This window comes from Cherax quadricarinatus, chromosome 42 (genome assembly GCF_038502225.1).
Source record: "Cherax quadricarinatus isolate ZL_2023a chromosome 42, ASM3850222v1, whole genome shotgun sequence".
NCBI lineage: Eukaryota > Metazoa > Arthropoda > Malacostraca > Decapoda > Parastacidae > Cherax > Cherax quadricarinatus.
In genome coordinates this window covers 15,107,430-15,128,923 of record NC_091333.1, presented here as the reverse complement: position 1 = coordinate 15,128,923, position 21,494 = coordinate 15,107,430, and the positions used below count along the sequence as shown (strand labels likewise).

General features: G+C 42.8%; 1 protein-coding gene and 1 non-coding gene across 2 annotated transcripts in view; one reads left to right on the top strand and one right to left on the bottom strand.

Annotated features, from left to right (window-relative positions):
- The window catches only part of LOC128695710 (cilia- and flagella-associated protein 58-like), a 123,880-nt gene that overhangs the window by 37,042 nt on the left and 65,344 nt on the right, over positions 1-21,494 (top strand). The window lies entirely within an intron of this gene.
- On the bottom strand, positions 14,601-14,672 carry TRNAA-UGC (transfer RNA alanine (anticodon UGC)). Its single transcript has one exon. It is a non-coding gene; the product is annotated as a tRNA-Ala (tRNA).

Here is a 21,494-nt window from a genome sequence, read left to right as displayed (position 1 = left end):
GTCCTTGGAGGCAAAGAGGGGAATGTATGAGAGTATAGTTTTACCAACGCTCTTATATGGGTGTGAAGCATGGGTGATGAATGTTGCAGCGAGGAGAAGGCTGGAGGCAGTGGAGATGTCATGTCTGAGGGCAATGTGTGGTGTGAATATAATGCAGAGAATTCGTAGTTTGGAAGTTAGGAGGAGGTGCGGGATTACCAAAACTGTTGTCCAGAGGGCTGAGGAAGGGTTGTTGAGGTGATTCGGACATGTAGAGAGAATGGAGCGAAACACAATGACTTCAAGAGTGTATCAGTCTGTAGTGGAACGAAGGCGGGGTAGAGGTCGGCCTAGGAAAGGTTGGAGGGAGGGGGTAAAGGAGGTTTTGTGTGCGAGGGGCTTGGACTTCCAGCAGGCATGCGTGAGCGTGTTTGATAGGAGTGAATGGAGACAAATGTTTTTAAATACTTGACGTGTTGTTGGAGTGTAAGCAAAGTAACATTTATGAAGGGGTTCAGGGAAACCGGCAGGCCGGACTTGAGTCCTGGAGATGGGAAGTACAGTGCCTGCACTCTGAAGGAGGGGTGTTAATGTTGCAGTTTAAAAACTGTAGTGTAAAGCACCCTTCTGGCAAGACAGTGATGGAGTGAATGATGGTGAAAGATTTTCTTTTTCGGGCCACCCTGCCCTGGTGGGAATCGGCCAGTGTGATAATAAAAATAATAAAAATAAGTTAACAATAGTAAAAATGCAACCTAATTATTCATCAAATTAAGCATTCTATCTCTTAATTAGCTCGGAATTGATATATGTACAGTACAATTATCATTCATTATTTTTTTTAATTCCTTCTGCTCTGAACACAAGAAAGGAATATGGAATAAGAATGGACCTACATAAATTTAGAAACCTCACATGCAAACCACTACAGTAATCAGCACAGGTCTATTGATACATCTCTCTCTTTATGAGAATACGTTCAATTTTTTTCCAATAAATTGCTTGCCATAAAAACATTGAACCACCTTGTTATAATAAATAGTCTTGTAATGTCAAGAAGCATTACACCATTATCATAAGTTATACCATCTACCTAAGTCTAGTATTCCTACTACAATATGATTATCGTAACAAACCATAAATTTACCAAAAACCCACTAACTATTCTAAATCGTTGATGTACATATTTACAACGAATAAAAAAAAATAAAAAGGAAATCCCACTCTTCTCATTCTAAATATTTCTGACTGTCAGTTCTCCTACATGTGCTAAACAAAGGAATTTTAATATAAAACATACTGACATATTTAACACATTCACATCCACCTTCAATAATAATAATACCTCCATTCAACCAAGAATAATGCATGCACCTGTATTATCTCGAAGAGTACAGAAAATTTTCCGTTAACAAATCTTAGTAATATTCATCATATTGCCTCCATCGATGAATACATTAAAAGGAAAAAAACAACCTTAAAATATCAAACCTACCTATTTTCTAATTTACACCATTTAAGTTGTGCTTTACATAAGAAAAAACTCTGTAATTAAACTGAAAATAAAGATCTTTTTACCATTTACAATTGAATCAAAATCATTAAAGACACCTATAACATATTTGAATCTCATTGAAAAATTTCATCATAAAGTCCTTGAAATGATTTATACATGAAAAATAATAATATGCAATCATAGTGCAACACTTCCAAATGATAACTGTGTAGTACCTGAAACCCTCGGGGCAATAACCCTATTGCCCCTAGATATCAAAACCCAATTATACATCCATAAAAACAACTCTCCATGCTCACTCCCCATTCTAGGAAAATAGCCCGTTGTATCCCCTTACCCACTTTGCAAATCCTATAAATCCCTTAATGTGAAATTTCTATAACCCTCACTAAAATCTCTCTCCCATCTCCCTCCATACACCCCTTTATTCCTACACTGTGTCCTATAAAAAGTTGCTGCCAACGCATTAATTCTTGCACGCACGTCCGCCTCCCTCATAGCCCACATCATATATATATATAATCCGTAATCATATACCCAATCGCATTCTCAACCCTTTTATTCACCCCAGTTATATCTAAACTTAAAACCCTCAAGACCTGCAAACCCCCTCCCCCCACTAACCTTAAAACCTTATCCATCCAAACCCTTATGAGTTCAATACAATCGCAAAAATACACCGTATGATAAATAGTCGCCAATCCGCCACAATCCTTGCATTCCCCATCCTCTCGTATTCTCTTATAGAATAAAACCATTCCTGACGGCAAGATTCCATGTAAAAATCTATACATAACTTCTCTGACTTTAGGTTTTAAACGCAATTTGTTTAAACGCCCCCAAATATTACGCCAATCATACATCGGATAAACTCCTACCGCCGCTACCACAGCCTTACCATCTACCCTATCTAGATTTCTCAATTTAATATGTGAAGGATCCCTCACGTTTATGAAGACCCGTAACATTGCCTCACCTATTATGAACTCCCTACCCCCCCCACCACCGTCGCATATCCTGATGTATCCTATGAAGTCCGTCTTCTTTCGCCCCCCCCCTCCCACTTATAACTACGTTTTAAATACATACTTATTATCCTCTTTTCGACACCTACAAGACCCAGCCCTTCACGGCCAACCGGGAGTGTGACAACTGCTCTACTTAACCATTCGCTCCCTGTTCCCCAAATGAATCTAAAAACACTTTTTTGTAACCTTTTTAACTCACAACGAAGTATCGGAAATATTACTGTAACATGCCATAGTTTACTATATAATAGCACATTCGTTGTAATCACCCTTTGTTGCAAACTTAAATTAGCAGCTCTTAAACCACTGAGACGCTTCACAACACTATCAACGATACGCACGGAATTTATTTGTTGTGCTAACTTGATATCACTTACATAAACGATCCCACATATCTTTATTTGGTCCACCCTTTCCCACCTTTCAGCAACCATTCCTTCCTCACGTGACCCTTTTCCAAGATTCATATACTTTGTTTTCCCCATATTAATCGTCATGCCAGAAGCCTTTTCAAAAACTTTCACTAACTTTTCTACCCGAAGCAAATCCATGTTTTCTCTCACCAAAATCGTCGTATCGTCGACATATCCAACAATGCCCGCTCCCCCGACCCTTACATTACCCATCCCATTTGCTTCCAATAAAACCCTTATCCCTCTATAAAAGGGATCTTGAAAACAAGCAAAAAAAATTTGTGAAAGGGGACAACCTTGACGCAAACCCCTTCCCATCTGAATTCGATCTCCCAACCTCCCATTCACCTGCACACGCAAGGTTGCCTCCTGATACATTAATTTGGCCCATGATATAATTTCCGCCCCAAACCCCTGCCATCTCATGATCTTCCATAACGTCTCCCGTTCCACACTATCATATGCCGCCTCCCAATCTATAGCCAATACCCCCTCCCCGTCCCAATCTTACTCTTTCTTCAATAAAACTTCTAATCATACCGTGACCTTCATACATAGACCTGCCCGGCACCCCATATTGTCCCTTGTCAGTCACTTTGCCCAGGACTTTTTTTATTGTTAGCCAAGATCCTTCCAAAAATTTTATAGTCACCACATAATAACGAGATTGCACGATAATCTTTAACCGTTAATGGCTCACCTTTAGGAACTAGGACAACCACAACCAACCTTTGTTGTTCCCCTAAAACCCCATCCCGCTTCATTATATTGAATAAACGTACCAAAAACCCCTTTAAAACGTTCCAATTTTGAAGATAAAAGTCGCTGGGCAACCCATCAATTCCTGGTGCCTTACCTAATTGCGCCCCAGATAAAGCCTCCCAAGTCTCACACTCCGTTATCGGCCCTCCCAACATCAAACGATCATGCTCCTCCAGCTCACAACGCACAAACCTACCGATTGACTGCAATGCAATTTCACTTATTCCAACACTTTGCGTTTTCAATTTAACCCAAGCATCAATATACTCACTCATACCCTCCGTCGTCGTCAACACATGATTCACTCTATACCCCTGCATACCTACCTGAACACCCCATTAACTCCATTGCCTTGCGACGTCTGTGTTGATTCCTCAACACACGCCGACGGCCTATCTCCCCACAAAACCTCTTCGATTCCACCCTTAAGCCTTTCCCCATCAAACCTTTCGCTTTGTAAATTTCTTAGTTGCTCTTTAATTCTTTCAATTTCTATAACAGGATAATTAGCATTCGCTTATACATAGCAGTCGTGCAACTGCCCCTCTAAATATCGTTGGAAACCATACTGTAACTGATTACATCTCGCCCCTTGACTAATATAATATTCCTTAATTCGCTTTTTGGCTATCGTTTCCCACCAATTAACCAAAGCCACATCTCCAGGTGCTTCAACCACTAGGCGTTCCCACATATGCCCAAAAGACAAACGACTTTCCTCTCTCTTCAATAACTTTACATTCAATTTCCAAAATGATGGACCCCTCCTAGGCACACCCTCAATATCTACATCCATTACAACTCCTCTATGATCCGAAAAAAACACATTTATCACATTCACTCTCCGCACTGTAACCGCACAAGACACGTACATTCTATCCAATCTCGCCGCATAATCTCGTCTAATGAAAGTATGCTCCACCATGCCACCCCGTCCCCCACACATCCATTAAACCCACACTCGTCAATAAATCTCCCAGAAACCCCAAGCAACAACCCGCTCCTCGAGGCTCCACATCCTTTCGTCGTATTACACAATTCTAGTCGCCCCCTATTATTGCTACATTTGGTAAACTACGTAGATAATATACTAATACATCTTGTACAAAATGAGTTTTAAGTCTTACATCTCCCTCGGCCGGCCCATATACACATACAAAACTTGTGTGTACTCTACCCCATAAACCATCCACCCTAATCACTCTCCCCTTCCCCCTTTCACTATGCCGTACTACAAACGGGCTATTTTCCTTTACCAGAATGGCGACGCCCCCTTTTAACCTCGTCGCATATTCCATATACACATCGTAACCATCCATTTCTAACTCATATCCATTTCTGTAATTGTGTTCTTGGAGAAATACCACATCCACATCTAGACGCACCAAAAATTCATTAAACTACTTTCGCTTCCACTCAGATCTCAAACCGTTAATATTTATTGTCAAAACCTTAAAGTCAATTAATGGGATTTTCCTTTCGTTCTAGGTATAGACTTTTCACTTATACATTTTACATCACCTCTATCCCTTCCCCCTTTTTTGGGAACCACCTTGATAAACTCTTGTTTCGTGGATTCACTGTTCCCTTTCCTCTGTACCTACGCCCAAGACTTTTTCCCAGGCCTTTGGGCAGGAGTAAGCACGTCGTCTGAGTCTGATGGGGTCGCAGTTCGCTTTCGCGTCCTACCCTCCACCTGCATTGGGATTTCTTTAGTACTATCGTGATGCACCTCCACTTCTGCTACATTCATATGTGTCTTACCTAACACCCTCCACCTGCATTGGGATTTCTTTAGTACTATCGTGATGCACCTCCACTTCTGCTACATTCACCATCATACCATGCGACACACTAGACTCAATGCTTCCATCTGTCGCCTCACCATGATGCTCAACCGATCCCAAAATTGCACCTGGATCCTCCACACGGTTGACGATCGACTCGTCTAACAAAACATCCAGTGCCTCCACTAAAGACGCCGCTACATCCTCTTCCCCCATAGTGGGCAGAGTCTCTTCAAATACTTTATTTATGTCCAATGACGGTGATTCTCCTCGCTGTATTGCATCCTCCAAAGCATTCTCCTGTGCTTTTTCTACCTCATCACTCCAAGATGACCGTTGTCGAGACAGGTTAGCATAAGACTGGTCTCGTCCCTCACCTTCCTCGACCTCTTCCGATTGTTGCTGTTGCGATAGTTGGAGATTCCCACGACGCTTACCACACTGCGCCGCTATGTGGTCATACGACCCACACAGCCGACACGTACGACGTTGCCCCGCATATGTTACATATACTTGAGTTCGAAATGCTTGCAACATAACATAGGATGGTATGGGATGGCGTAAGGTCATTTTGACTGAATATGTTCCTTCCAACATTCCAGCATAAGGTCCAGCGGCCCATCGACCTGCAGAGGCCATATGAACCGTACCATAATTACGTAGTTCGTCTTTTATAACAAAATCAGTCGCCTCAAAAGGCACATTCCTGATTTTTACCCATATGTAATGTCGAGATACATCATGAAGACGTACTGATACAGCTGAATTGACGGCTATAATGGTCTCTTGATACTTATCAACCACTGCTTCATAGACATTTGCTGACGTCAATTTAACGAAGATCCGTGTCGTCCCATTAAGCGCTGCACCACATATCTCTTCATTTGCGATACCGTAGGTATCACGGATAATCGCCGGTAGAAACAAATCCATCGTGGCTCCCGTGACAGCCCCACGGGTCAACTCAACTCAGACAGTGTTGATGCGCCTGCTGCTATGCAGCGCCATGTTGGAAAATAAAGTTTTCACCAGCTAATGCCAGGGGTAGCAGCTCAAACAGGTAAACTGCGCAAAAGTCAACTCAGTCAGGAGCGTCTGCGCAGTAGGTCCGCACGGCCCGGAAGCGATGCGAACAATCCTCATTAAAAAAATTATCTAGTTCTTAAGTAGTCTATATGCTTAGTCTTCCCATTATGCACTGCATGCTAGTGGCTTTCTCAGGTATACCTGGAGGGTATTCCAGGGATCAACACCGTCGCGGCCCGGCCCATAACCAGGCCTCGTGGTGGATCAGGGCCTGATCAACCAGGCCGTTACTGTTGGCCGCACTCAAACCAACGTATGAACCACAGCCCGGCTGATCAGGTACTGACTTTAGGTGCCTATCCTGCTCCCTCTTGAAGACAGCTAGGGGTCTGTTGATAATCCCAACTATTATATTCCTCTGTACAATCATGTATCATGTCAAAATAAACATCATAATCTTAATCTTATGTATGCTGGGAGGCATTTGAACAATCTTGGGACTCTGACACGTATTGGGTTGTCTCTTTCTGTACTCATGGCGCCTCTGCTTTTCATTGGGGTTACGTTGCACCGCCTGCTGAGTCTTTTGCTTTCGTAGGGAGTGATTTCCGTGTGCAGATTTGGGACTAGTCCCTCTAGGATTTTCCAAGTTTATATTATCATGTATCTTTCTCCACTGCGTTCCAAGGAGTACAGGTCAAAGGACTTCAACCATTACCAGTAATATAGGTGCTTTATTGTACTTGTTCGTGCAATAAAAGTTTTCTGTATCTTCTCCAGGTCTGCAATTTCGCCTTCCTTGAAAGGAGTTGCTAATGTACAACAGTGATTCCCAAAGTGGACAGTACCCACTCCCTGGGGCGGTGGAAAGATAAAGGGGGCGGTAGATTGGAGGGGGCAGGGGTACAAGGTGGCATTAGAGCCAAGGGAGCGTTTGTATTACAAAATCTATATGTCAAAATTTTAGGGTACACTGTATAATCCACAGGCAACATCTGGTTGCAAAAAGACTAAATGATCGACTTTTCAAATCATTAAGCACTGTTATCACAGTAGTAATAAAATCAAGGTAAATGCTCTCAATTCCCGACTGTTTCGACAGTTCTGCATTATGAATGAAGATTTTGACGCTTGTTTCTATTCACTTTTTAAAACAGTTGATGAATTTTTCCAAGACTCCAAATCTGTTCTATGTGATGAACCAAGAAACATCAAGCATGACATTACTTATTTGGCAGATGTATTTACAGAGTTCAATGAAGAGCGGAAAAATAATGTAAGGGACCTGGGAGTAGTAATGTCTGAGGATCTCACTTTCAAGGATCACAACAGTGCCACGATCGCACGTGCAAAGAAAATGATAGGATGGATAATGAGAACTTTCAAAACGAGAGATGCCAAGCCCATGATGATCCTTTTCAAATCACTTGTTCTCTCTAGGCTGGAATACTGCTGTACATTAACATCTCCATACAAAGCAGGTGAAATCGCAGATCTAGAGAGTGTACAGAGATCCTTTACTGCACGTATAAGTTCTGTCAAGCACCTTAACTACTGGGAACGCTTGGAAGCACTTGACTTGTACTCGTTGGAACGCAGGAGGGAGAGATATATCATAATCTACACTTGGAAAATCTTGGAAGGAATGGTCCCAAATCTGCACACAGAAATCACTCCCTACGAAAGTAAAAGACTGGGCAGGCGATGCAAAATGCCGCCAATAAAAAGTAGGGGCGCCATTGGTACACAAGAGAAAACACCATAAGTGTCCGGGGCCCAAAACTGTTCAACAGCCTCCCATCAAGCATTAGGGGAATTGCCAATAAACCCCTGGCTGCCTTCAAGAGAGAGCTGGACAGATACCTAAAGTCGGTGCCGGATCAGCCGGGCTGTGGCTCGTACGTCGGACTGCGTGCGGCCAGCAGTAACAGCCTAGTTGATCAGGCCCTGATCCATCGGGAGGCCTGGTCGTGGACCGGGCCGCGGGGGCGTTGATCCCCGGAATAACCTCCAGGTAAGTTAACTTTATCAAAGTCAAATCAGCCCTTTCCACTTTTCTGTCCAGGTTACAGTTATTCAAACTAACAGCCCGTCGTGAGTTCTCCAGTTTCCCAGCCTCTGAATTGGAGAGAGCATACCAGACAGTGACCTTCAGGTGTATTATGCACACTTTAATGAGCTGCATAGAGACGTGTCTGACAGATTTAATTTTTTTTTTTACCTAAAATACCAGACTGGGTGACCAATCCATTCCTAGATATCAGCAATGAGTAAACAGGAATGGTGGAGGAAGAACTGATTTCACTCCAAAATGACATTGAGCTGAGGCCGAAGTTCAAAATATCATATAAAGATTTTGGGTAACAAAAAAATTCTGACTGCTACCCTGGACTGTGGAAACAGTCAAAATGTACTTTATTGCCTTCCCAACATCATATTTAGTAGAGCCAAGGTTCAGTACAGTCGCCAAGCTTCTTTCCATGCAAAGAAACAGACTGAAAATTACTGAAAGTGTGGATCTAAGGATTCTTAGTCGTTCAAGGCTGATGTCCCTGCACCAAGCACATTCATCTCGTTAAAATTGCGAAGACAACTGGGATGTAAATTGACCCTTTAATGTTGTTAAATAAATTGATTTACAATGTTTGTTTTTATTTGTGAAATAAATACGCTTGTTTATAGTGACAGATTAGTTGTTATTTTGAATTTGCAGTGAACCTAAATACCAAGAGTTCGCATGAATGTATGTGTGTGTGTGAGTGGGGGGAGGGGGGGGGACGCGCTAGGAATGTGGCATGGGAGCCTAGAGGACGGCAGCCTGAAAAGGTTTGGGAACCTCTGGTGTACTCTAGCCTAGAGAGTACAAGCAATTGTGCTCACTTTTTTATGTTAACTGTAACTTGCTTAGTTGCCATTACATGGTACCCTAATTCCTGGACACCCTGGAGTGTATTATTAAGCTTGGGTGTTCGTGGCTTTATTGGTAACTTCTTCAGCTAATACACAGGGGTCTGGGATCGACCGCCGGCACGGGTGAAACACTGGGCATGTTTTCTTACACTGCCCTGTTCACCTAGCAGTAAGTAGGTTAGTTTCGTATCTTTATTAGTCACCCCATACCTCAAAAGATTACAGGGCACATAATGGGTCCAGGGACTTGGCCGCAAAGTTTTGACAGCTGAACAAGTTAGTGATAATGAACTGTTTACATGTTTTATATCTGGTCACAATCGTAATGAGTTATTTATGAAGATATGGATTAGGTCACCCGCAACAATAAATGAGTGGTAATGCGTTTGTTACAGTGAGCAAAGTCAAGAGTATTTTTCCAGAATGATTTGTAATATACCACTGTGGATAAAATGCTTTGACATTTCTTGAACATTTATGGGCGAGTTACCTCTGAATTCATTCATTTTATCGCACTCCAGTTCATAATAATGAAGCAGGGGTTGACAATTGTTCATTTGGCAAAGTTTACATTTCTTTTGTTCTGCCTCTGGTGGTGGTGATTTAACCTCCCAAAGATACTTAAGGTAACCCAGCCGGAGACGGGCAGTAGTGACATTCCATGTAGGATTTTCCATGGACATGTGGCTCCTCCTGCATGGTAGAATGATGATAAATGGAATGGCTAGTGTCAGTCCCAAGTCAGTGAAGTTCAGTTGAAGTTCTTTTCGTATTGTTCTCAAACTGCTGACAGCCCAATATTGTAATTACTCTCTCTCTGAAGGAATATTACTTTGCTAATTCATCGGTTCTGTCATGACTGAAGACCAATGCGAGACGGAATCCACGGAAGGCGCGCTCCGACTCCGTCAACATTCTTACCATACCTGTGTCTGGATTCTGACACAAGCATGTCACAATTGATGCTTACGGAGTTGAGAGCGTTTATGACTGATAGAGAATCGGTTACAATTAAAGTGTCAACCTTTGATACATGGACGCATTTGAGTGCAGGGAGTATGGTAAACAGTTCTGTGTGAAGGGTAGAGGCCTGGTTATTGATGCGTGCTTCAGTTTCTTTATGGGAGCCAACACTGTATGACAACAGCAGCACCAGTGGATTGATGAATTGAACCATCAACATAAATAATTTGTGAAAGTGTGTGCTGTGTGACTATCATCAATACAGCGTCCTGCTTGGTTTTAGGGCGAAGCTTTGGTTGTGATTTAAGATTTTTTTTTTTTTTTTTTTTGAGGAAAAGGGAGTGATAATGGTTTGGAATGGGGTAATATACCATGGAGCTGGGAAGTGTCGTAGTTGCCTTACTTGACATATATCATGTATCTGGTTCATGCGGAGGTCAGTTTCAGTTTTCATGATGCTTTGCTAAGCATATTGATCCCAATGAAGACATTTCTTTCAGTGACACGATCTCTGATACTTAGGATAGCAAGTTCTTTCCGCATATTTACAATTTTGACAGTACGAGACCATCCTAGGATGAACTTCATTGCTTCGATTGGCTGACTGTTGTGGGTCGCATCCTGAGGGAAAAGATTAGTTTCGGCTGTCCTAAATGCTCTGCATAATTATGGGTTTCCTATAAAGTATGCCAGTATGTCAACTAGGTCTGCATCAATTATATCACGTATGTACTTTGCAGCAATAAGGATTGTTATTATTATGTTATTAAATTAGTTACCTCTGCCAAACTGGCCGCAGCACACACAGAAAATGTAAGTTCTTGCTGTGACTTATAAAAATTTTATTAACAATGGATGGAATTAGTAAGTTTATTCAGGTACATGTACACATAAATACAGTTACGTAGATTATCATACATAGCAACATATGTGTATAGATTACTTAGGATAACCCAAAAAAGTCGTCTCGGATTTTTTTTCAGCCCGGAGAGTTAGTCACCCAGTATAACCCCCAAGATGCGACTCACAACTGTCGACTAACACCCAGGTGTCTACTTACTGCTAGATGAGCAGGGGTAACAGGAAAACATCTTGTGACTTGTTAGGGACACATAGTTATTTCTTGTCCTAAATTTGTAAAATATTGCACTGATCATGATAGCACTATGTGCTGCATCTAATATATAATTCATAAGTAAGTTTTTAGATGCAAAGACACATTCAGATTATGACAATTGTCTTACTTAATATTTGTGTAAATTACGCGGTATAACTCCCCAAAAAAGCTATAGAGTGACTTATTTCCTTTGGAAAATATGCAGACAAGACGCAGATTTTTGCTTAACTAAAAGAGAAACAAGAGTAGTTAAGAGCAGTGTTGATAGTTTGGTCACGACCACCTCCACGACCATTCACTAACACACAAAGTAAGTTTTAAAGACTGGGACCCCTTCATTGAAGGGTAAGGGGCACCGCCCTTGATGCTATTAAGACGCCTTTGATCTGTGGAATTAGAGGTGTTCACCCTTTCTTTGGCTCAAACCTCATTATTCTTTATTCCCCAGGTTTTGTTTAACTCTACTGGTTTATCACTTTCCAGTATATAAAATAAAACTCCAGAGTAGGACATGTTTTACACACGATACTAACAGCATGTATGTGCATATAATTCTTAAGTTTTGCAAATGATGATGATAATTTAAGAGGGTAAGGTACCTAGGGATTGGCAGAGAGCATGCATAGTTCCTTTGTATAAAGGCAAAGGGGATAAAAGAGAGTGCAAAAATTATAGGGGGATAAGTCTGTTGAGTGTACCTGGTAAAGTGTATGGTAGAGTTATAATTGAAAGAATTAAGAGTAAGACGGAGAATAGGATAGCAGATGAACAAGGAGGCTTTAGGAAAGGTAGGGGGTGTGTGGACCAGGTGTTTACAGTGAAACATATAAGTGAACAGTATTTAGATAAGGCTAAAGAGGTCTTTGTGGCATTTATGGATTTGGAAAAGGCGTATGACAGGGTGGATAGGGGGGCAATGTGGCAGATGTTGCAAGTGTATGGTGTAGGAGGTAGGTTACTGAAAGCAGTGAAGAGTTTTTACGAGGATAGTGAGGCTCAAGTTAGAGTATGTAGGAAAGAGGGAAATTTTTTCCCAGTAAAAGTAGGCCTTAGACAAGGATGTGTGATGTCACCGTGGTTGTTTAATATATTTATAGATGGGGTTGTAAGAGAAGTAAATGCGAGGGTCTTGGCAAGAGGCGTGGAGTTAAAAGATAAAGAATCACACACAAAGTGGGAGTTGTCACAGCTGCTCTTTGCTGATGACACTGTGCTCTTGGGAGATTCTGAAGAGAAGTTGCAGAGATTGGTGGATGAATTTGGTAGGGTGTGCAAAAGAAGAAAATTAAAGGTGAATACAGGAAAGAGTAAGGTTATGAGGATAACAAAAAGATTAGGTGATGAAAGATTGAATATCAGATTGGAGGGAGAGAGTATGGAGGAGGTGAACGTATTCAGATATTTGGGAGTGGACGTGTCAGCGGATGGGTCTATGAAAGATGAGGTGAATCATAGAATTGATGAGGGAAAAAGAGTGAGTGGTGCACTTAGGAGTCTGTGGAGACAGAGAACTTTGTCCTTGGAGGCAAAGAGGGGAATGTATGAGAGTATAGTTTTACCAACGCTCTTATATGGGTGTGAAGCGTGGGTGATGAATGTTGCAGCGAGGAGAAGGCTGGAGGCAGTGGAGATGTCATGTCTGAGGGCAATGTGTGGTGTGAATATAATGCAGAGAATTCGTAGTTTGGAAGTTAGGAGGAGGTGCGGGATTACCAAAACTGTTGTCCAGAGGGCTGAGGAAGGGTTGTTGAGGTGGTTCGGACATGTAGAGAGAATGGAGCGAAATAGAATGACTTCAAGAGTGTATCAGTCTGTTATATAAATTACATTTAATCACGAGCAGGTAATTTGCCTTTCACGGGAAGTGTAGTAAGCATATAAAAGATAAAGAGAATTTATAATTAAAGAGCGTTTATACAACATACAAATGTTAGTGTGACAGAGAGTAACACTGAGCAGTATGTCACCCTTAAGTCTGATTTATTGTGTAACCAATGAATTCAATGACAATAATCGATACATGGACTATTGATATTTTCACAATAAGAATATACATTGTCGTACTTTTGTGTAAGCATAACACTGACATACTTTTATTAAAGAAGATCCTTTCAGTGTTTTGCAGCTTTACGTTTGTCTATATAAAAAAAAGTCAGTTATTAATAAATAAATTAAAACAATGATAATAACAGCACATATTTTAACTCACTCACGTACCCTTTAAAAATCCCTTCATGTACCACAGGAGGTCCGCGTACCCCAGTTCGAGAACCCCTGGTGTAGAATAAGTCAGTGGCCGGGCCACCACTTGGAAAAGGCCCGGGCCGGGAGAATACCCGCGAATCTTTAATAATAATAAGTCAGTGCCGTGGTTGCAACAATTTACATAAAAATCAAGTAGTCTAGCATCAGGGAAAAAGAAATCCTGTCCATACCCATAACCGAATTTAATTAAAAATCGATTTGTTAGAAATTATATCTGTTGAATTAATGTAATATGCAGATGTTTTCTTTTGCAAATAAAACTTATTTAGCGGCCAAGGCTTAATAAATTTACTTAGTATTGCTTAATACTATCGTTTATCTTGGACACCACCCGGGCCGGGAGCGTACCGGCGAATAAGAAAAAAAAATAAAACTGAATATAATTAATATTATTTAACATTAGTGAAATAAATTCATTTTCTGATGTCCCAACATTTTCGCGGAGTTATAACAAAACTGAATATTCACTTGGCTTGTTTGAACAAACAATTGTTGTTTTATGGATTGTGTCCACAAGTTATGGCTAAAAAAAAAAAAAACACATACATGTATACGTACAGCTTAACTACAATGAGAAAGACACGAATAACAAGTTTCACGCTGTATCAATCATATTGAGTCTCAAGGTCAAGTTCTGGCTCCTGGCTCGCCTCTCAGTTACTCATGAACGGTAACTATTTGTGGTATCATGGGTTTTATCACACAATAAAATTGCATACTGAATAATGCATATAAACCGTAAAGCATTCCGCTTCCAATTCTTTTTGATTATTATTATAATAATTCCGCTTCCAAATGACCCTTTGAAAACAACCAAAAATTACGACTGACCCTTGGAGGTGCCGGGGATCGAACCCGGGGCCTCTTACATGCAAAGCAAGCGCTCTACCACTGAGCTACACCCCCTTTCCTATGGAGTTGTTATATTCATATATGAGTATGTATATTGTTTGTATGTATTCGTTTATATGTACTTGTTTGTGTTTGGTTACAAGGGTTTAGTGTCAGTTTCTGGCCTTACCTCTCAACTTGCTGCTTGCCAGATTCAATACCTCCTGGCCTCGTGCGCCGAATCGTACCTACTCGTCAAGGTCGTTCCACCTGATCACTGTGAGGGTAAATAAATACTTTCTGATATCCCTGTGGTAAAACTGTCTTTAAATTCAGCTTTGACCCCAAGTACCCCTTTCCTCTCTCTCAAACAGCGTATCATTCTTCCCTATCAAGTCCTGTGATACTTTTGTATTTGTCTCCCCTGGTTCTTCTGTTTTCTATTGTCATTATGCTGAATTCCGTTAGCCTCTCCTAGTAGATGATACCTCTTAGCTCTGAAACTATAATAATAATAATATAATATCTTTATTTCTACAAGTACAAGGTATACAGGTCTAGCTGACATATTACTATATAGAAAGCCGCTTGTTATGCAGAGCATTTCGGGCAAATTAGGTCAGTTTTGTCCCAGGATACGACCCACACCAGTCGACTAACACTCCAAAGTACCCATTTTACTGATGGGAAACATAGACAAGCGGTGTAAAGAAACACACCCAGTGTTTCTACTCTCGCAGGAAATTGAACCCAGACCTTGACCGTTTGAAGCGAGAGCTATAGCCACCAGGCCACACTTTCTCCAGTTACTTAATATACCTTTTCAGGTGTGGGTTCTATGCTGGTATTGCATACTCTTTAAGATGTACCTGACATATATATTGTACGAAGGCTCTGACTGTTGAGATTCCTGAAGGGTTCTTTTAGATTTGTCAGACGAACATTGGCCGCAAAGGTTATTCGGTTGATGTAAGCCTCTGGCGATATGCAAGGTACAATTGTCACCCCTGGTGCTTTCTCTTTAAGTGAAGTCTGCAGCCTTTGTTCGCCAAATTTCTACTTAGTGTCCGGTCTTCTTGCCCTTTCCCCAGTCTTCATAAATTTGCATTTGCTGGAGTTGACCTCAAGCAGCCACTTATTCGACCAGTCTTGCAGTTTGTCCAGATCCATTTGAAATCTTTCCCTGTTCTCACTCGTCTATTTTTCTTCTCATGTTAACACTCTCTCTCTCTCTCTCTCCACACACACCAGTCCACTAACACCCAGGATGCCACACACACTAGTCGACTAACACCTAGGATACCACTCACACCAGTCCACTAACAACCAGGATGCCACACACACCAGTCCACTTACAGAGCTCATGGGGCAGGGAGAGAAGACCTAGTAGCAATCAGCGAAGAGGCGGGGCCATGAGCTGTGAATCGACCCCTGCAACCACAAATAGGTGAGTACACAATACACACACACACACACACACACACACACACACACACACACACACACACACACACACACACACACACACACACACACACACACACACCAGGCCTAGTGTCTAATCGACATGTGCCTAGGTCAAAATGGTAAACACACACTCACACTCACACACACATATCCAGACTCACACATACACTCCCCCCCTCACCACGGACATCTCACTACTTCCCCTGATCCCTCCCCTCCCTCGATCACCCTCCCCTCCCCCGTTCACCCTAAACCCTCCCCACTCCTCTCCCACATTACCTGGAGTTTACCTGGAGAGAGTTTCGGGGGTCAACGCCCCCGCGGCCCGGTCTGTGACCAGGCCTCCTGGTGGATCAGCGCCTGATCAACCAGGCTGTTACTGCTGGCTGCACGCAAACCAACGTACGAGCCACAGCCCGGCTGATCAGGAACTGACTTTAGGTGCTTGTCCAGTGCCAGCTTGAAGACTGCCAGGGGTCTGTTGGTAATCCCCCTTATGTGTGCTGGGAGGCAGTTGAACAGTCTCGGGCCCCTGACACTTATTGTATGGTCTCTTAACGTGCTAGTGACACCCCTGCTTTTCATTGGGGGGATGGTGCATCGTCTGCCAAGTCTTTTGCTTTCGTAGTGAGTGATTTTCGTGTGCAAGTTCGGTACTAGTCCCTCTAGGATTTTCCAGGTGTATATAATCATGTATCTCTCCCTCCTGCGTTCCAGGGAATACAGGTTTAGAAACCTCAAGCGCTCCCAGTAATTGAGGTGTTTTATCTCCGTTATGCGTGCCGTGAAAGTTCTCTGTACATTTTCTAGGTCGGCAATTTCACCTGCCTTGAAAGGTGCTGTTAGAGTGCAGCAATATTCCAGCCTAGATAGAACAAGTGACCTGAAGAGTGTCATCATGGGCTTGGCCTCCCTAGTTTTGAAGGTTCTCATTATCCATCCTGTCATTTTTCTAGCAGATGCGATTGATACAATGTTATGGTCCTTGAAGGTGAGATCCTCCGACATAATCACTCCCAGGTCTTTGACGTTGGTGTTTCGCTCTATTTCGTGGCCAGAATTTGTTTTGTACTCTGATGAAGATTTAATTTCCTCATGTTTACCATATCTGAGTAATTGAAATTTCTCATCGTTCCTCCACTACTTCCTCCCCCACACTCTGACATACACACTACTAACCTAACATACAGAACTACATAGGTTTCCCACTCTGAGGCAATCAGGATAAAACAAAAATGGGTTGCCAGAGAGCAACAAGAGAAACCAAGGGACAGGAGGAGGAAGCTGCAAAGGAAGATTGGGCAGCAGAGCTCATAAAAAGGGATCATGAATGGGAAAAGAAACTAGAAGAACTTAGCATGAGAATGGAAGAGAGGATAGATATGGAAAGCAGGAAGTGGGAGGTGCATGTCAAAGCAGCAGAAGCTAGGATACAGAGTTTAGAAGAGGAATTGAAAAATCTGAAACAGCCTAAAGAACTAAAGAACATTTTGGGATTGACAACAGAGACTGCTACCTCAGCCACAAATAAGGGGACTGTAGGGAAAGAAGGGGCACAACTGCATGGAGAAGCTCTATCAGAGGAGACTGTAGCAAATGAAAGAGCTAAGCTTTATGTGGAGGCCCTAACAGACAACAACAGAGCCCAAGGAAAGCCGAGAAGGGAAAATGACAGGCCACTGAGCCCAAGTACATTAGCCAGTGAAACTGATGAAAGAAAAGCTGCAGTGGAGGAAACCAAATTAAATGAGGGGATACACAGGGATATGCAGTGGGAGAATGAAAGGGTGAGGTCAGTCTTTGTGTATGGGCTCCAGGAAGTTGAAGGGGAAACATATGAAGCAAGAAAACAAGGGGAAAAAAAGCAATTGAAAGCATCATGAAAGCAATAGGAGAAGGCGACATGACCCAGCTGGAAAATTTTCGGAGAATAGGGGGTTTGTAAAAAAAAGAACCCGGCCAGTGAGCGTGACCTTCAAGGCAGAAGCGACTCGGACCAGGATCCTGCAGGAGAAAGCACGATTAAGGGACATGCCGGCATACAGGAAGGTGTATCTCGACCGCGACAGAACACAAGAAGAAAGGCAGAAACTGAGAGAGATGGTACAAAGGCGAAAGGAGGAAAGAGAGGGGATGGAGAAGACAGACAAGAGATCCCAGACCCAGGAAGAAGATCAAATACAGCCTCCCTCACAACTTCCTATAGAAGCCTCCCAACCAGGTCAACCCCAGTGCAACCAAACACTCTAAATCAAAACACCCATGCCACATCCAATGCCCCCACCCACTACATTACAAACTCCACCCCCACAGCAACAACCCATAGTTCCTTACCAGGTCTCCCACTTCCCCAACCCCAATATACCTCCCAGACCACAGTCTTAGAAAAGAAGTTGAAGGTGTGGTATACAAATGCAGATGGAATAACAAACAAGTATGAGGAGTGGCACGAAAGAATCAAAGAGACATCCCCAGACATAATAGCACTCACAGAAACAAAACTCACCAGAATAATAACAGATTCAATCTTTCCATCCGGATATCAAATTCTCAGGAAAGACAGAGGGAGGAGAGGGGGAGGAAGAGTTGCACTGCTCATTAAAAACCAGTGGGGTTTTGAGAAAATGGAAGGAATGGATGGCACGGGCGAAAGGGACTACTTAGTAGGAACAATCCAGTCTGAGGGACATAAGGTGATAATTGCAGTAATGTACAACCCACCACAGAACTGCAGGAGGCCAAGAGAAGAATACGGTGAGAGCAACAGAGCAATGATCGACACACTAGCCGAGGTGGCCAGGAGAGCACACATGGGGGGAGCAAAGTTACTAGTTATGGGTGATTTCAATCACAAGGAGATTGGCTGGGAAAACCTGGAGCCCCATGGGGGTCCCGAAACATGGAGAGCCAAGATGATGGATGTGGTACTGGAAAACCTCATGCATCAACATGTTAGAGACACTACCAGAGGGAGAGGAGAGGATGAACCAGCAAGGCTGGACCTTGTATTCACCTTGAGTAGTTCGGACATCGAGGGTATCATGTATGAAAGGCCCCTGGGAGCTAGTGATCATGTGGTTCTGTGCTTCGACTACATAGTTGAGCTCCAAGTGGAGAGAGTAGCAGGAATAGGCTGGGAAAAACCAAACTACAAAAGGGGGAACTACTCAGGCATGAGGAACTTCCTTCAAGACATTCAGTGGGAGAGGGAACTGACAGGAAAACCAGTACAAGAAATGATGGACTATGTAGCAACAAAATGCAAGGAGGCAGAGGAGAGGTTTGTTCCCAAGGGAAACAGAAATAATGGGAAGAACAGAACGAGTCCTTGGTTCACCCAAAGGTGTAGGGAGGCAAAAACTAGGTGTACTAGAGAATGGAAAAGGTACAGAAGACAGAGAACTCAGGAAAATAAAGAAATCAGCCGAAGAGCCAGAAACGAATATGCACAGATAAGAAGGGAGGCTCAGAGACAATATGAAAATGACATAGCATCAAAAGTAAAGACTGACCCGATGCTGTTGTACAGCCACATCAGGAGGAAAACAACAGTCAAGGACCAGGTAATCAGACTGAGGAAGGGTGATGGGGAATTCACAAGAAACAACCGAGAGGTTTGTCAGGAGCTCAACACAAGCTTTAAAGAGGTATTTACAGTGGAAACCAGTAGGACTCCAAGAAATCAGAACAGGGGGGCACACCAGCAAGTGCTGGATGAGGTACATATAACCAAGGAGGAGGTGAAGAAGCTGCTATGCGAACTTGACACCTCAAAGGCAGTGGGACCAGACAACATCTCTCCATGGGTCCTTAAAGAGGGAGCAGAGATATTGTGTGAGCCATTAACAAAGATCTTCAACACATCATTTGAAACTGGGCAACTCCCTGAGGTATGGAAAATGGCAAATGTAGTCCCAATTTTTAAAAAGGGAGACAGACATGAGGCACTAAACTACAGACCTGTATCACTAACATGTATAGTATGCAAGGTCATGGAAAAGATCATCAGGAGGTGAGTCGTGGGGCACCTGGAAAGAAACAAGTGTATAATTGACAACCAGCACGGTTTCAGGGAAGGAAAATCCTGTGTCACAAACCTACTAGAGTTTTATGACAAGGTGACAGAAGTAAGACAAGAGAGAGAGGGGTGGATCGACTGCATATTTTTGGACTGCAAGAAAGCCTTCGACACAGTTCCTCACAAGAGGTTACTGCAAAAGCTAGAGGATCAGGCATACATAACAGGAAAGGCACTGCAATGGATCAGAGAATATCTGACAGGGAGGCAACAACGAGTCATAGTACGCGACGAGGTGTCAGAGTGGGCGCCTGTGACAAGCGGGGTTCCACATGGGTCAGTCCTAGGACCTGTGCTGTTCTTGGTATATGTGAACGACATAACGGAAGGGATAGACTCAGAAGTGTCCTTGTTTGCAGATGATGCGAAGTTAATGAGAAGAATCAAATTGGACGAGGATCAGGCAGGACTACAAAGAGACCTGGACAGGCTACAAGCCTGGTCCAGCAACTGGCTCCTTGAATTTAACCCTGCCAAATGCAAAGTCATGAAGATTGGGGAAGGGCAAAGAAGACCGCAGACACAATATAGTTTAGATAGCCAAAGACTGCAAACCTCACTCAAGGAAAAAGATCTGGGGGTGAGTATAACACCGAGCATATCTCCTGAGGCGCACATCAATCAGATAACTGCTACAGCATACGGGCGCCTGGCAAACCTACGGATAGCGTTCCGATACCTCAGTAAGGATTCGTTCAAGACTCTGTATACCATTTATGTCAGGCCCATACTGGAGTATGCAGCACCAGTTTGGAATCCACACCTAGTCAAGCACGTCAAGAAATTAGAGAAAGAGCAAAGGTTTGCAACAAGACTAGTCCCAGAGCTACGGGGATTGTCCTATGAAGAAAGGTTGAGGGAAATCGGCCTGACGACACTGGAGGACAGGAGGGGCAGGGGAGACATGATAACGACATATAAAATACTGCGAGGAATAGACAAGGTGGACAAAGACGGGATGTTCCAGAGATGGGACATAGACACAAGAGGTCACAATTGGAAGTTGAAGACTCAGATGAATCAAAGGGATGTTAGGAAGTATTTCTTCAGTCATAGAGTAGTCAGGCCATGGAACAGCCTAGAAAGTGATGTAGTGGAGGCAGGAACCATACATAGTTTTAAGGCGAGGTATGATATAGCTCATGGGGTAGGGAGAGAGAGGACCTAGTAGCAATCAGCGAAGAGGCGGGGCCAGGAGCTGTGAATCGACCCCTGCAACCACAAATAGGTGAGTACACACACACACACACACAGTTCCGCCTTCAGTGCAGAGTATAATTTGCTATACCTTCAGCTGACATATTCAAATTCAAATTCAAACTTTATTCTCTATAAGTATTACAATGCTGAGT